The sequence below is a fragment of the Nelumbo nucifera genome, chromosome 5 (genome assembly GCF_055504915.1).
Source record: "Nelumbo nucifera cultivar China Antique chromosome 5, China Antique-T2T, whole genome shotgun sequence".
Taxonomy (NCBI): domain Eukaryota; kingdom Viridiplantae; phylum Streptophyta; class Magnoliopsida; order Proteales; family Nelumbonaceae; genus Nelumbo; species Nelumbo nucifera.
In genome coordinates, this window is record NC_142653.1 from 57,042,648 (window position 1) to 57,058,509 (window position 15,862).

Sequence of the window (15,862 nt, forward strand, 5' to 3'; positions counted from 1 at the left end):
ATGAACATGTTAGGTTGGTTTTATGCGATAAGCAGGTTGTGAAAGGAACCTAAGAGCTATGGGTTGTCGACCTTTCTCATAATTTTTTACTTAGGTTGGTAAATTCAAAATTTTATTAAAACTTGTAGACTAGCAAGATACAAGTAGAGGCTTGTAGACTAAGTATTTACATCAGGCTCTCCTCAATACCTCATGCCAAAACAATTTTGCTTCATTTACCCGATGTCTAACTCATCAGCAATGCTATTAGCACATCTACAAACCCATTGAAAGTTGAATCTAATTTCCTCATACACTAGGTTATTAATCGGGACAAGTATAAGATGGTTTATTTGGGAAGGATAAGGAAATTGATTAACTTGTTGGCTGAAAGAAATGCATCTCTTAGTTGGATGAATGGTTAATTTGATCAAAAGTGTATTTATAATGTCATTGATTTGAGTATAAATAATATGGAAAAAATAATGTAAATATCCAAGAGAATTTCCTTTCTAATAGATATGGAGACAAGAAAATGCTCATTTTGTTGCAACGGTATGGATAGTTAGATAGACTTATACACTTTTGTTGCAATGGTTTAATTGCATTACACTTAACAGGGGCTAGTTCTTTGGAGAACATTGATATGCTTTAATCTTAACTAAGGCTGGTGAGCTCAATTATGTAAATCTAGAATTGTCCTCCTATTCATAGATTATCACCTTTAACTTAAGCTTCTACTCCTATGTCATAAAATTTCCATTGACTTAGACCTAGAGGTGTTGATATCTAAAAAGCACAAGGATCTGAATTTGCATTTTTGCTTTTCTATACCTGTGAGTGCAGTTGAATTGTTTCAATATTTGAATGTATGTTTTTCAAATTTAACCATCTTGAATATGTATGTTTGTATTTGTACTACTTCAATCACCACATTTATAACATATTCAATTTTTGAGTCCCCTCCTATCTTAGAGGGGCCTGATCTCAATCAATTAATTTATAAGGCACAAGCCTCTTATCACAAGAGATATGCCAATATTAAAAAGGATGAAACCTAACCATTTAAATCTTCCCACCAAGAGCTAAGTTAACCCATCATTGTATCTCATTGTACAATGCATTAACAATGAGGCTAGATGGTATATGCATTCATGTATGAATAGTTTCTTGAAAAAAAATAAAGAAAAACAAATAGGAGAGAGAGGGAGAGGGAGTGAGTGATATAAAGAGAGAGGTATATATTACTAACACTTGGGTTGACCCAATGGCTCCTCTTCGCAAGTATAATGGTGATGTCAATTATTGGGAACAAATGTGTGAAGAGTGAAAACTTCCAAACACCAATAATAATGTACTATTGTTTGTATCATTCAGAACCAAACATAAACATTGCAAAGTGGGTGCCAAAATGTGAACCTTCTTTGCATTAATGAACCAAGAATAAATCGTAAGTGTAACATACATATTTGCATTTGCACTCCTTACAAACACAGCCCTAGGAACCATTTAGGAAAAGTGCAAATGCAAATATACTTAGTGCAAAACCTTATATACTGTATTTCTAAACCTTGTATTTACATTATTACATTTTTGTATTTGTGCTCTTCCTAAACTTAGCCTTAAGAGTTTAAGGTTTAAGATTTGGGATTTACATATAACAATCAAAAGGTGGTCGGGTGCTTTTAGCCAACCATGGTAGGAGCCAACTAAATCCCTTCAAATCAAACTTCAAATGGAAAAACTACACCCGTATACATCAATTAAAACAGTGTTCTCCTAGAAGTATTAAATAATCTCTCTCTCGCACACAAATTTATTACACGCTTTGTTTTATAATTTTCATTTATTTAATCCAGTAACCAAGTGATCAACTATGAAAATGAAGAGCACAAGATTTAAAGCTCACTACGACAATAATAGTGAATGAAAGAATAGCTTTTATACTATTTACATTGAGATGTGTACAACTATTTGTGGTTACAACAATAATTTAAGATAAGAGACGATTAAGATTCCAAGATAGAGTGGATTTTAGAGAAGATAAGTCCAATACTTCCACGTGTATGAGATGTCTAACATCCCCCCTCAAACTAAACTTGGGAGTCCAATATTCAGTTTTCTACAAAGAGATGTAGACCGAAAGTGTACTAAGCTCTTGGTGAGAATGCGAGCTAGTTGGTCAAACCTAGAAATATATTTTACAACAACCACACCACTTTTTTTTTATCAATAACAATAATTTTATTAAAAAATATATGGAAATTACATCCAGATTGGAGGGGTAAGATATCTTAACCCTCACTTACAGAACTGTAAACACCTATTACAATATAGCCCAAAAGAAATTAGATCTTCCCACCCCTGTTTAGTCAAGGTGTCAACCATGGAATTAGTACTCCTCTTAGCCCATTGAATCCTTACAATCATATTCTGAGTTTGTTGCTTGATTTTCTTTCTTTCATTTGAGAACTTCCACAGCCTAGACTCTTCCTTCTGCAACCAACTAACAGTCAGTTGAGAGTCTCCTTCCATCAGCAGCTTACTAATATTCATCTGCTTAGCTCTTTTTACTCCTTCTAGAACTGCCAGGATTTCAGCTCTCAGAGAATCCCCCCAGCCTATAGATCCTAAGAACATAGCAATAATTTGACCTTCTCCATCCCTGAAAATACCACCTATGCCTAAATGGCCTGGATTACCTTCATTGCTACCATCGAAGTTCAATTTGATGAAACCCAAATCTGGTGGAGTCCAAACAAGTCTAATAGCACTAGACATAAAAGTTGACCGAGCCACTTCTTCCAAGTTTCTAATGATGTCTCCTACTGAATAGGCTTCAAAAAGCTTCAAAGACTTGACCTAGTGTGCCATCCTAACGTAAACAATTTCTATGAGGGCTTCCTTGATTTTTTGTTTGTTAAGAAATAATCCTTGATTTCTTTCTTCCCAGACTGTCCAACAAATAACATAAACAACCACACCACTTTGAAAAAGCACCCGTATAAAGTAGAGGTCAATAGCAACATGCTTCTTGCATGAATGCAAAATAGGTTGGCATTAAGGTGTGTAGCACCCGCATAACTTCAAAACAAATGATTGAATCCACATAACTTCAAAACAAATAGTAGCCAAGTTGCGAGCAATAATCATCTAGGCATTTGACCCAATTAGCACCAAAGAATGCCTTAAGAGATGAGCTAGAGGAAGAGTAAAAGTTGAGGCCATTTGAAAGCAAGATGTGCTTCACTACAAGAAGATGAGTTGTAGTGGGTGTGTGCATAAATTGACACACTTTGTTCACTACAAATGTAAGTTCAAGCCTTGTGATAGCAGCGTATTGAAGGGCACCGACCAATTATACACATAGGGCTAATTATTTCAATATTGTAGTCAAGCCCTTCACGTTGGGTGTAGCCCTTCATAATGAGTTGTGCTTTGAAGTACTCAATACTCCCATCCAAATTCCTTTTGATTTATAAACCTAATGACAACCAATGAGATTAACATCGGAATGAAGGGTAACTAATTCCCATGTTCAATTAGCCATGAGAGCATTGAATTCATCAACCATTGTGGAATTCCAAGGTGCATCTTTATTAGCATTAGTGAAGCAAGTTGGTTCAACATCAGAGGGTATTGGATACTTGGAGATGGCATATAGCTTGGGTTTTTGAATGTCATTATTAGAGTGAGTGACCATAGGATGGATAAAAGTAAGGGGTGGTATGGGAGGAGTCATTGGTAGGTTGGCTGGTTCAACAATGGAAGGAGAGGGTGAAGGTGAAGAAGAGGAAGTGGGAGCAGTAGAAGGAGTGAGTAATGATTCAAGTGAGGAGGGTGGCAAGTCAACGTTGTAAGATGCCATTTTAATTAAGTTGGATGTGAATTTTTGAAACTCCCTACCACCATCAGATTGGAAAAAACATTACACATATGCTCACTAAATTTTAAACATGCTTATTAAACTTCATAAAAACATCCATAGCATCAGGTTTATGTATAAATAGAAATATCCAAATGAAATGAGAGTACAAATCAGTAAAATGAATAAAATATTTGTAGCCATGTGAAGATGGTATAGGGGAGAGACTAATGAATAAAATATTTGTATCCATGTGGATATGGTATAGGGGAGGAACCCTAAATGTCTGAAACAACTAAATCAAGAGGACCATCAACAGAATAGGAATAGTGTGAGAATGGGAGGCGATGCCCTTTTCCAATATGATAATCTCAACAAAAGGACATGGTTTTATTCTTTGAAAATAGAATCTAAAAATCATGAACGATACAAGAAACTATGGAAGATGCAGGATGACCTAACTTCTGATGCCATGTGTCAATGGTAGCATTCTCTCATACAAACACCATATGAGAAGCGGAGATGGGAAGCCAATAGAGACCTTTGTCATTCATTCCCTAAAGTAACACCACCTTGAAATTCTAATCCTTAATTGTAAAATAAGTAGGATGGTATTCAAAGAAAACATTATAGTCAGAAGTAAATTTAGCCATAGATAATAGGTTCTTGGTAATATGAAGTACATGAGGAATGTCACATAATTGAAGAGAGTGAGAACATGCAGAAATGACAGAGGAACCAATATGCATAATTTGAAGACCACTACCATTACCTATTTTGAGTTGTTCAGTACTAGTGTAGTTAGGAATAGCAATGGGGCGGGTTTGGAGCGGGGCACCCCCTCCCCGTCCCCGCCCCAAAGTCACGATACCTTGCCCCGTACACACCCTATCCCCGGTGGTAGGGCGGGTTCGGGGCGGGGCACCCATTCCCCATCGAGGATGGGGAATCCATGAATTTTCCCCGCTCCACGGCAATTACATAAAAGTAATTTATTTTATGGACAATTTATACATAGGATATAGGAATTTGGGGGTATTTTAGAATTGAATTATAATACTTTAGGGGTAATTCAAAAACAAAATTATGGGATCCTAGAATTTTAAAATTTTAGGGAAAACTTAGAGATATTTTAAATATCAATATTAAACCTAGAGATATTTTACTAATTTACCTTCGGGTTTGGGCTCACTCCAAAGTAATTACATAAAAATTATCTATTTTATGGACAATTTATACATAGGATATAGGAATTTGGGGGTATTTTCGAATTGAATTATAATACTTTAGGGGTAATTCAAAAATAAAATTATGGGATCCTAGGATTTTAAAAATTTAAGGAAAACTTAGAGATATTTTAAATATCAATAATAAACCTAGAGATATTTTACTAATTTACCTTCGGGTTCGGAGAATTATATACAAAACCTGTCCCTGCCCCGTACCCGGTTCGGGGAAAAATTATTTTCCCAATCCCCGCCCCATCCTTGTTTAGGGTCGGAGAAAACCCGCCCCGTTTGGGGCGGGGCCCCAATTTTACGGGTGAAATTGCCATCCCTAAGTGTAGTCATCATGAACTTGTAGATTTTCAATGTCAAAAGCGGAGATAGGAACCAATATGCATGGTTTGTAGCCCCTGAATTCGGGCACTAAGCATTGTCAAAAACAGTGAATTGATTGATAGAGTATGTTGTTGATGTTTTTGGTTCATACTGAATGCTCTTCTTAAACCTGCTTCAAGAAAATGGGTCTATAGCTACTGTAATGTATCAACTGACATAAAAAGTCATAGCTAAAACATAGGATATTGCCACGAACATAAAATGTCTGTAGCTAAAAGTTGATCTTTAACTACGACCATTTTGTCCGTGGTTATATATTATTTTGTCCATGGCATAAAGCTATTTATGGCTACGGATTGTAGTTATTGGTGGGTTGTATATGAATGAAATTAACCATTTACTACGAACTTATTGTTCGTGCCTAAAAGCTATCAGAGAGGGGAGTTATGAATACAACAACACAATAGTAGATGTTCCTAAATGCAAAACCAAACCTATCAATCACCACCTCTTCCTTTCTATTTGATTTTAGTCCATTTCTTCATTGATACCACATGGTTAATAAGAAAAAGTTTGGTTAAGAGTGTCTTTGTTTTTGAAATGTGAATACGGTCAAAGATTTGTTTCTTCTACTTTTCTTTGATCGATGGAGGTATTTTATTCTCGCAGGCTTGGTAGACTTAGATCTCAATGCCACCTGCATGCTTCCTTGAACCTCATGTGTTGTCTCATGAACTGGCAAACAAACATCACATCCCTTCACCATTTGAACTCATCGTTCAATCTTTAGGGATCGATGGTTGTGAATCTTAATTCTTGTCTTTGACAATGGATCAAATGTAGAGTTTTGGATTTGGTTGCTGGCATTAGGTTCGCATAACCATCAGGTTCATGTCAACTTCGTCGTTCTATCTTAAATTTCCTGGCCTCCGTCTAGTCTCAATGTTCTTCTTTTTTCTTGTGAGCTATTGTTTCTAATTCTCTATCCTCCCGTCTATAAGCCCATCTTTTGCGAAGCTCACCTCACCTTTCGTAGGACCCGCATACCTATATTTTGCAAGGATCATTTAATCCATTCTGACACCCAATCGGTCATTTGAATGTGTGATTCCTAATACCCTACTAAGGATCCATTAGTGATAGTCAATGGTTGTGAATCTTGATCCTTGTTTTTTGATACTCAGTCTTAGTGTCATCATTGAGTTGGGAGCCAAGAGCCTCCGGTTTGTTTATAAAACCTATCATCTTCATGATATCGTCACAAATAGGTTGGTTCTCTGTCATCCTGGTGGTCATTAACAATTTGAGGATATTTTACCGTGTAGGACGATTCTACTCCTCATACATGGTCTTTAAACTATCTAGAATTTTTTTTGCAGACATTTATTTTATCGAATTGTTTTTGGATAGAATTGACCATTGAGGCTACGATGTAACATTGGGCAAGAGAGTTATTTTCTTCCCAATCTTGATACTCTCTTCTTCTTGCCTCAAAGGCTTTATTAGGGGGTGTTTCAATGTAGGGTTATTGGCAAATTTTTTCAATTTCTAAAACGTGAGCACTACGTTAAGGTTGTGTATCCAGTCCGCATAATTGGGTCCCTTGAGTTTATTGTTGTCTAATAGTTTAGCGCATGGTCTGTGTCATAATTGGGTACCTTATTATTGTTTCATGTTATGTGCCATAAAAGGACTTTTATCTATGTTCCATTTCCATTTGTTTATCTTCGATATTTCCCTCTATCTCAATGATGGATACTTTATTCATGTCTCTGTAAATATAGGAAATCACATAGGCGCATGAGAACAATTGTTCCAGTTGCATAACTCTATCACTTTTTGTGAATGATCATGAATCCACCCATATCTCATGTGTTTTCCCTTTGGGCTCCATTAAACAAAGTTCATTGCCATTTTAGGTTAAACATTTCTAATCGATAAGTACTGACCCTCATATCGGGATCCCCAAGGTAGTGTGAGAGAATCTTCAATTTTAGGATAGGCCCATCTCACTAGTCTATGATGCCCCTATCATTTGATGAACCAATTCAACTAACTATCTCAATGAAACGGATAACCCAATTTTATGGTGCATCTCTGTGCACCAATTCAGCTCGTTTTCATGCGAATGATGAAAGGCCTTTAGAGATGTAATCTTATGGTATTCTTTATCTCCTAAAACTTATATTATTCATGAGGGAACAATTATATCAGTTCCTAGGTCGACTTTTGGTCTTACCATAGTGGCTCCCACTGACTTTCATAAAGTCAGATTCAAGTGGGCCATAAATGGGCTAAGGTTCCCGTAGGGTTCCTCTTTGGAGAGGAAAGAAGAGAATGGCCCAATAAAGGGAGATTATTGAAAATGATGTGCATTAAGCCATGATGGACATGGAGAGCAGGGGTGCTCATGGTTTGGTTTTTTTTTAAAAGAACTGGTATTACCAGTGTTTTGAAAACCAGTAACCGAAACTGAACCAAAGCTAGTCAGTTAACCATCGGTTCGATTCACCGGTTTTTTGGTTTTTTTATTTTTATAATATATATTATAAAAATATATATATATATAATATTATATTTGAAATAATAAATATTATATCATATATTATAAATATATAATATACATAAATCTATATATATATATATAATATATAGAAATATATGTATACCGGTTTTCTATATTGGTTAATTGAAACCGAACCGGTACCTTTGGTTTTTTAAAAACACCGAACCAAAACTAAACCGATCGATTAGGTTAACCAATTTTTTTGTTCGATTTTGGTCGGTTCGGTTTTCTGGGTTTTTTTTTGCTCACCCCTAATGGAAAGCCACATAAGTCTTTGCATGGACCAAACACTTATGGCCCATGCACGAATCACATTCACATAGCACATCACACGTAATTTGATCAAAATCAAATTAAATCTTGTAAAAATTAGATCCACTTAGATTAGCACATGATCATCCCATTAGTGGACCCAATTATCTAATAATATTCATCTTGGTATATGATCCCAAGTGCAAAACACAGTTCAGCCCATATAACAGTTCATGTTGAAGTGGGCTCATCTTGTTTTAATCTGATTCTAACTAGGTTTCACAAGAGTGGCTATTGGTTCATGTAATGGCCCATCAAGCCCCTGGCCTATATCCAAATTTGATCTCCTAAACAATGACCCAAGGGACTGTTAGCATTCTTCAAATAACCATAGGTTCGGCCCATGTAAGTTAGACCAAAACTAGGTCATGCATCAATTCCTAAAGACACTGATATGAAAATTTTAATTTATGATTTATAATCATATCGGCAAGTAAACAACAATTTAATAGATTAAACTACTAGGATTGTCAATGTGATGGTTCTGAATTCATTCCAGACAAAAGCAGAAGTCAGCGAACCTTTCCAAATCAATCATCTCTCTCCATCTTCCTTTGCGATCTCTGACGAGTTCTCCAATGTAAATAAACTAGAAAAAACCTAATTTCTAAGGCTTACATCAAAACGGTGCACATAAATCTTGCCACCATTAAAGAATTCGATCTCCATTACACTTTCAGCCTAAGAATTCAAGAATTTAGCATAGAACAATTCTAATTAATATCAGATAATAAAAATATTAATTTTCATATCATTGGCCCCATTCTATGAATCAAACTCTCAGAGATTATGTTGACTAGGTCAAATCGGCTAGACTTGTTCATGTTGATTTTGTATTTCTTTCAAATTTGATTCGGTCCAATTCAATAATTGAACCTCGTGCCCTGATACCATTGTTGGAAGGGTTAGAGTCCAAATTATAGATGGATGAACCAAGTTCAATGGCTGGCCAAATTTCAAGACTTTTCTAACCCCACCCGGGAACCGGTTTCCTAGAGGTTTTGAAATATGAAATTTCTTGATCGATCTTGCATTGAACTGGATCAGATTCGGAGTTCATAAATCACAGATTCCAGAGTGGTAGTTCAAGCCCAAAATCATTCCCAAAAAATTCCCTCCAACTGAAGATGGCACAGTGAATGAGAAGCAGATTTACCAACATTGTTTTCTTCAAAACTACTATCCAATTGCCTTGGATCGATTGGGATTTGTGAGCCTGATTTCCCCAACGTTTTTCTTGCAAAATCACAATGGAAAAACTGATAAAAATCAGTTCTTTCAATGGCTAGGTCGTGATAGGGTTTTTGGGAGAGAAGGGAGAAGGGGAGAGAGCAACAGAATGAAGAGAACAAATTTTGTTTGCCCTCTTCCTACTAATTTCCTTTTATGAAGCACTCTTCGAATCTAATTAGGAGATTATCCAAATCTGATTTGGATCTGGACTCTTTTAGGAGATAAGTATTATCCTCTTAAGAGGATAGGTGCTCCATAACCAGATCCATGCCCAATTTCGACCCAAATTAAGTTGTCATGTGATAGTTTAACTAATCTCATTAGTAATGGGCATTTAGCCCATTTTATTTAAAAGCTCATGTCCCTAGGTGTTGCATGGCCACTTTGGGTTTAATTTTGTATGGCGTGGGACCTTACAAAGGTCTCACGCAAGTCCATGAGGGTTCAGGTCCACCTTTGAAAGAGGTTAGGCCGAATTCACTACTCAAGGTAATGAACCCCTGAGCCAATCAACATTTACACCTAAAGGATCATTGGATTCAACCACCCTATGAAGACCCAAGGATAATGGACTTATGTGAGATAAAACCCATTAGGTAATCAGCCATGTAATGGTTTCTTACACTTAACCTCTCAGCCCATAATCATCAGAACACTACCCATAGGGAAGGATCTCTCCCTTGATGGCAAGATACAGTATTACACTCTCTACTTGGATGGATCCCGGGATTAAAACCTTTAGCAAACATTTTTCATAAAATAATAATATAATAATATATAAATATATTTTGCAAAACTAGATTTCAAACATAGATGAAATCCACTGCCGACAGTTTCGATTTCCATCAAAGAGAGTGCAAAGCTTGATATTCACTTTGTTTGACAAATGGATTAATCCTATCACTATGATCACCTACTCAAGTAATTTTACAAATTACCCCAACATGCCTAGATATTTTGACCTACAATGGATCTCACTGGTTGGCACATCAAAGGGAGTCAGGCCCACTACTTAGTTTAGTATCATAATCAAGTCTGGGGTTATGTGTAAATTTTCAATTTTGCCCATCTGTCTCCAAGGTCCAAGGCATAACTGGAAATTGGTCTGTATTCAGTGTTTCTTCTAATCACCCATAAGTTGTGCTTGGGATTTAACCCTAGTAGCTGAGATAACCTGCCCCAACTATTTAGTAGCACAATAGTATTAGCCTTGTCAGGATAAACTCTGCAAGTCTATCCAATTGTTGAAAACATTTGATAATAATACGAGTCTCATAAGTGTCCAGTTTAAGGAGTAATTCATAAAAAACATACCATCATTTACATGAAATAATGTTGCACTTTATTCATTTATAGATAAATGTTTATGTACATCAATTTGATTGGAGCTAAGGGCATAGACTATCCAAGATGTACATCCAATGGGAGCTTGGGGCGTACCTATCATTGCAATCTTGTATTTGGGGCTATCAGTAGCATAAAATATAAATTTGGCTCACTTCTAAATGTTATTTTGTCTTTGTTAAGTGGGGTACCTTTGGGTTTTGGGGCTTTTTTGTTTGGCTTAATTTCTTTGGTTTAGGTGTTTTAACAGGTCAAGTAAGGGGTTGGCATCAGCTGCCATCCTCTTAAAGTCTTAGGTTGGGACAATTGATGTGGCGATTTAATCTGGCACATCAAAATTGAGTCTTTCTAGTTTAACAGTCAAACAAATGAATAAGGTAGTGGAATTTGACGTAAAAGGGTTTTTGGGTCTCTGAAGAAGGTTGCATGGTCTAATCGGTCAAATGAAGGTTGGATGGTGTAGATTTATGGCTGTCAAGTTCAAATTAATGAGATTTATCGAAATAGAATCTTAACTTGATGGAGGGTCAAACATGGGAATTTGGGGATGAAATTTGGTGGACAAACACTTTTTAATGTCTTGAATTTGACGGAAGTAATGGATCTTTGGTCAGAGGTGTGGATTGATAGGTTTGGTTCAGATTAGGTCTTAGCTATTGGCTTACCAACTAATGAGAAGTTCTAAATATTGCTTATTTTGGGGAAAAATGAGTAATTTAACTCCAAGTCTAATGGGTGATTTATTTTGAAGATTTTGGTCTTGGGATAAGAATTTTTGTGTGGTTTAACCGTAAATGTCAAATTAGAATCTTTATTGATTGGACGGTTAAACAAGGGAACTTTGAGTTGAGATTTGACGTGCAAGCAAAAATTAAGGTGAGAGTCTAGTGGATGGTTCTGATCTAAGAAAGAAATGGCTGATTTCAGTCTTCGAGATCTAGTCATTTAAGGTCGTCAAAATGGAATCTTGGTATTTTCAAGGTTGATCGTCATAAATTTAAGGTGGAATTTGTTTGTTGATTGTATCCTAGTGATCTTGAAGCAATGGATGTATTGGGTTTGATTTTAGGGGGTCGGAGTTCGAGTATACATAAATCGGGGCCGTTAAAAGGAAGTTGGTGTGATAAATGGTGGATCTTTGGAGTTTAGTCCTGAAAATTAACTAAGTTATTGTTTTCCAAGTTTAGGGGTCATGTCTAATCGGATGTTAATGTTCATTTCATGGTTCTTATTTGTCCCATGGAATGTGTCAAAAGAAGAAATTTAAGGTTTTGGAATGTATCAAGTTAATCTGGTTGTGTTTTTTAAGTTTTTGGGTCTAAAAGGAAGGTACAAAGAGGTAGAGTGAAGGGACCGAGCAAAAATTGGGTGCTAACAAGGACTATTAATCTAAAGGTTCTAAACCTTTGCTTATACACCTTTATATTTTTTTTCCATGCTCTATCTCCAATACAAAGCAATAGATCAAGCATAGAACCTTGTTTTTTAAGGAAGAACAAACAACCATTAGTGCTAGAAGTTCTTATTTCTCACTCTTAACATTAGAGAGAAGTAGAAGTGGATTTTCACCTCTTTACATCTGGCTTCTGCTCACTGTAGAAGCAAATCGGCAAAAATCACCACGTGTAGACTTTTGCTATCCACATATTTGTATTTTTGGGACACATGTCTCTATTGTATATAAGGCAAAATAGAAGGCTGAGAGTTTGGCCGATAACCTATTCAAAGATGCATTAATTATGGTAAAATTGGTAATAAAATCAAGGTGTTTCACAAAAGAAATTAATCATTCTCAATTTTATAGATGGTGGTATATAATAGAAAGTTTTACTGTAACTTTGTTACTATTGTTTATTAATGACCTATTTCTTTACCTTGGTTTCACATAACTACAGAGAGATTGAGGAGGTCCGAGGTTGTTGCTTGTAGAATTAAAGCAGGATGTGTGAAATAAAGTGGGGCATCTAGAATTCTAGAATCCTGTATGATAAGAGATAAGAGAATAGCAATTTAGATAAAAGGGAAATTCCCTAAAAAAAATTATAAAGCTAAAAAATCTTTGTATAAAAAATAATATTCAATATTCAATAAATAACATATATATTCAAGGGTAAAATATAAAAATCTCCCCTGATGTTTCTAACAATCATAAAAACATTTCCTGAAGTTTCATTTTAACAAAAGCCTCCCTTGTAGTTTTGAAAAATCCTGGGACAAAGTGTAGGATTTTTCATAACTACATGGGAGATTTTTGTTAAAATGAAACTTCAGGGGAAGTTTTTATGATTGTTAGAATCCTCAGGAAAGGTTTTTATATTTTACTCTATATTCAAAACTAAATACATTAGGAATATAAATAATGAAATGGATGGTGATAAAACTACAAAGGATTGGGTAGAAATTAATCTTAGTAACCTAAAAGTAACCCCAATAAGTAAAGACATGATATGGGAAGAGTTTTGACTAATCAAAACCCACCTATAAATTTTGATAAATAACCCCCGATTGGCTACCATGTTTATGATACCAGATGATTGGTAAAAAAAAAAGACCATCTACAATACATCTCTTATATGGCGGGTTCCACTTTTATGGTGGGTCTCAGACTCATAGTGAGATGTGCGGTGTTGGATCATGTTGGGAGAGTATTCGAGAGTCTTTAATTGTTACTTGGTAGGTGATCCCAACTCCCACGACAGCAATAATAAGTAACATGTGTCTATAAAGAGCTAGGCCTGCCAAAAACGGAAGGGGTTGAACAGTCAGAAGTGATTTGAGGGCCCATAATTAATTATTGTAACTCATCTGAGTAGGCAATGACTCATAATGGTCAAATCTTTTACAGTCATTTTTTGACCAACAAAGCGAGCTTGAAGGGCTTACCATTCATACCATTTTGACCTAAAAAACTCGTTCGAGTTAGGCTTCAGTGTTCAAGCAGCCTTTACAGCTTTGCATTGAAAATATCTCCCTACTCATGTGCTTTATTTCATGGGAAATATTATGGATGCAAGATTGCAAGAGACTGTTAGAACAGTGTGAGCACGGACTTGCCCTGACCAAAGTCCATCTCATTTTTCTGGCCTTAAGACCTGATTTCTTCCTATCAACGTTTCTGCTTCTTGATTAATAAAGTCCTATGTCTCCTGCCAGTTTCCATCAATGTGGCTTCCTTTAACCACTTAATATTTTGATTTTTCCTGCTTGTATGTACAATATTGTCCCATTATTGCTTACTTTCTTTGGCCTAGCTATCAACGTTTCTGCTTAATAAAGTTATATGTCTCCTTGTGTCAGTTTCCATCAATGTGGTTTCTTTAACCACTTAATATTTTGGATTTTTCCTGCTTAGATATACAATATTGTCCAATTATTGTTTACTTTATTTAACCCACAGGGAAAATTTATGATTCCAGGAAAACATGATATAGATGGGAAGAACTTTGATCAATCAATCCCTGTGAATTTTGATAAATACCACATGATTAGTTATCATTTTTATGATCTAGTTGGTTGATAAGTTTTTCTATAATTATGTATTTTTTTGGTATTATAGTTGAACCCAAGGTTTAAAATATTGATACGCCCGATATGCTGGTAGGGGTGTATCGGGCATTTCGATACTTGTTTTTTTACTTTTTTTTTCAAAACTGGTTCAGAAGAGCCTATCTAGGACCCCTCCATCCCCTGAACCGGTCAGACCCCCGATACACCCACTGTAGGGGCGTATCGGAAGGGTCCTGGAACGATACGTATCGACCGATACGGGCGGATACGTAGCGATACTTTGAATCTTGGTTGAACCATTAAGACTGTATTTGGTTTGAAATAAAAGGTAGAGAAATGAAGAAAAAGGTAAGAAAACCTATACAAACCTTTCCCTTTCTTTTCCTACCTTTTCTTTTAAACCAAACATAGCCTAGATAAAATCTAATCATCATTATACTTATCAACATTACGTTGGGGTATCCGTGGCATTTTTTATTTTACACCTCCCAAATGGAGGGGGTGCTGGGTGCATGCAACCATCTCGAATACGGGGTCGTTGGCAATCAACATTATGTTGGTATCAAGGGAATTTTATTCCAGTTTATCTCTATTGAAACACATTTAACCTTTCAAATCTATGTATTTAGGCCCCATTTATTTTCTACTAAGTTATTTATCTGGCCCATGTTCTTTTGACCAAAAGTGTTATAAGTGTTCTTTTGATCAGTTTTATTTATAAAATGCAATTATTAGAAGGGACAATTTTGTTTCGTTTTGACAACTTTTTCTTAGGTGGAAAAGTTATTTACCCACTTAGGAGATGAGTACCAAAAAAACATGATGGGGCCTTAAAAGAATGTATAAGGGTCAAGGGATTACGTTAAAAAAGTATATGAAAGACACTATTGTATATCTATTATATATAACCTCAAGAAATTAGAATTAGATATTTTTTGAATAGAGAATAGAAAATAAGATCCTGATTGAGAATGATTACAACTCAATAAGCCTTGATTAATTTCATTTTTGTCATGCATTGTCTATGTAATCTATGACCTAGAGGTCACATTATTATGCATTGTTATGCATGTTAGTCAATAAGTATTCTTTGATTTTCATCTTCCAGTTAGATCACTAAAAGAAATGTTAAGCTGGACGTTAATTCTCTCTTTTTGTGTTTCTAGCCATTTTCAATCTTTTGTAAAAAATAATACTTATTCATCATACTCATTTTTTTGTTTATTATGATATAAAATATAGGATACACTCATCTATTCTATATTTTCTATAATTATTGTATTTTTATCTATTGACTTTACTTTTATTACTTGATTATGACATTACTAGTCTATCAATGATACCTGAAATTCTGCAGCAATTTTAATATATAAAATTTATATAATTATATTTAAAATTATACAATATATTTCTATATATTTTATTATATGAGTTTATATATAATAAATTCAATATGTTATATTTACATTAAGTTATTATATATAAAAAAAGAAA